This window comes from Ornithorhynchus anatinus, chromosome 15 (genome assembly GCF_004115215.2).
Source record: "Ornithorhynchus anatinus isolate Pmale09 chromosome 15, mOrnAna1.pri.v4, whole genome shotgun sequence".
Classification (NCBI taxonomy): Eukaryota; Metazoa; Chordata; class Mammalia; order Monotremata; family Ornithorhynchidae; genus Ornithorhynchus; species Ornithorhynchus anatinus.
This window is the reverse complement of record NC_041742.1, coordinates 21,585,949-21,588,412: the sequence shown is the minus strand read 5'-3', so window position 1 is coordinate 21,588,412 and position 2,464 is coordinate 21,585,949. Positions and strand designations below refer to the sequence as shown.

At 37.9% G+C, this 2,464-nt stretch overlaps 1 non-coding gene across 1 annotated transcript; it reads right to left on the bottom strand.

Annotated features, from left to right (window-relative positions):
* Nucleotides 1-903: 903 nt before the first annotated feature.
* Nucleotides 904-1,041, bottom strand: LOC114817107. The gene has a single exon (XR_003764958.1). It is a non-coding gene; the product is annotated as a small nucleolar RNA SNORA7 (small nucleolar RNA).
* Nucleotides 1,042-2,464: the final 1,423 nt, after the last annotated feature.

Here is a 2,464-nt window from a genome sequence, read left to right as displayed (position 1 = left end):
ACTAGCCTATTTCATTAAAAATTGAAATTGGAAATCTTTTTATAATCATTGTTTATCATTTAAAGCCGAGTTAATTAATCACATCTTTTAGTTTACCTAGATTTTAAGAAGACACTCATAAATACATCAGTTAGTACTGTACTAAGTGCTAGGGAGAGTACAGTATTAACAAAGTTGGTAGACCTGTTGCTTGCCCACCAAGAGCTTAGAGCTGAGGAAGGCAGCTTACAGGTTATTAAAATAGCCATTAAAACTTCAATTCCTATGTTTATAATGCATTTACCACTTCTTGGAAATTGAAGACTGAAACGATCACAGAGATATTTTGGAAGTCAGATGTTAATATTAAGTGGTTTGAAATGAGGAAAAAACACTTTGAAAGTGAAAGGAATGTTTAGGAAATTGGGAGGAGAAAAGGCAACCTACAAAATCACAGCCTTTTGTTGCCAGTGATGACTGTTACTTACCATTTAGCAGGAGTTCATGGTGTTCTAGGGCTGTTGGAAATGTATTAAGGGCACCCTGTTGGTTCTATTCTTTTTTAGATGCTGAAATTATAGAACAAATGCCCATCGAACATTAAAGGCTCTGAAAGGAATGCAATATTTTCTTGCAGATGTACAAGAACTTGATCTAAATTAAGCCTTTTGTAGAAATGATTTAATATACGCTTCTTGTCTTGTCTTATGTTGTCGAGTTGTTTCCGACCCACAGCGACACCACGAACACATCTCTCCCAGAATGCTCCGCTCCCCATCTGCAGTCATTCTGGTAGTGTATCCTTAGAGTTTTCTTGGTAAAAAGACGAAAGTGGTTTACCGTTGCCTCCTTCCGTGCATTAAACTTGAGACTCCACCCTCCACTCTCTCCCGTGCCGCTGCTGCCCAGCTCAGGGGAGTTTTGACTTGTAGCAGATTGCCTTCCACTGGCTAGCCGCTGCCCAAGCTAGGAATGGAATGGGTGTGCTACTGCTTGACTCTTCCTCCCGTAGCCAAGACCGGTAGAGTACTGGCAACTCTCCAGGTGCGACCCCAAGGGGGAAATATTCGCTTCAGCCTTTAAAATTTTTTTCCAAGTTGGGATTTTAAGATAAGAACTTAGGTTGCAAATAGTCTGCTTCATGGTTTGTCAGAACAGGGGATAATATAAATTCCCAGTTTGCACATTGATGTTTCAACTGGACTGTGGAATGGATAAAGCAATATCACCCCACATTTCCTTAAAGAAAATGGGTTCTGTTGATTAAACCTTTTCAGCACATATCAGCCACCATCAGTTTATAATAGAACAGCTGCTCCACTATTTTGTAGTAAACACAATAAAGACTTTTAAAAGGCTGTTTAAAGAAAATTTGAATAAAAATCATGGTATTTATTAAGCACTTACTATGTGCAAAGCACTGTTCTAAGTGCTGGGGGGGGGGATAAAAGGTGACCAGGTTGTCCCATAAGTTATGAACGGTAGTGTTCATAATTTGAATTCATAAGTATACAATGGTGTTAGATCTTAACCAACTCGCTGCACTCACTCAAAGTTAGTAAATTCATTTAACTTCCAACAAAATCCCCCAAATGTACATGGTCTTTACTTCACTCAGCTAGTTTTTACCCAGAATTATCTAAATATGTTAATGTATGAGCATGTTTTATGCAGCTCTGCTTCCCGGGGTAAACGTAAATGTTCCAGTTTCATTATTATTGCCAAGACAACCACATGCAGCATTCAGAATTATTAATGATGATATTCTTATCAGGTTTTCAAGGTACATTTTACAGAATATCAAGACATAAAATCCTCTAATCTTTCTTTACCTCTTTTTCCTCCCCTCCCATTTGTCTACAAATTCAATTTCTTCATGTCTGAAGAAATGCATGATTCTATACTATGACCTTCACTGTGGTGGTACTAAACGTGTTTATCATTTATGACTAAATGTTTTGCCCTCCAATTTTTAATCTTCCAAGTCTCCTTTAGCAAAAAATAATTTTGGTGTTCTCATTCTGTGTTTTCGCTCTTAAAAAGCTTTTACCCGGGATTATAATGATTATAAATCCTTCCAGTTGTTTACAGATTCTTTGAACTGAACTAATTATTTGTACAAGGACAAGTTTGAATTTTTGGGTAAAGGAACATGGTATTTTAGTTAGTGGTTGCAGAGCATAAACAGCTGTATGTCTGCACAACAGATTTGGTGGGAAAACATCTTGGCTGACAGGAACAAAGCACCCTGACCATTGGTGGTGGTGTCCTTCCTGTCGGGAGAAAGACAGCATCTTCCTCATCAGATATTGTAATAGTCGAGCAGAGTAACAAATCAAGTTCTTCTTGAGGAATGTTGATCTTCAGGCAGCGGATGAGATCCACGTGGGGTAGTTGGTTTGGTCAGAGCTGTCTACTCAATGAGATAATAGTAATATTATTAGTAGTACTATTTTTAAATAACATTTGTTAAGCACTCCCTGTG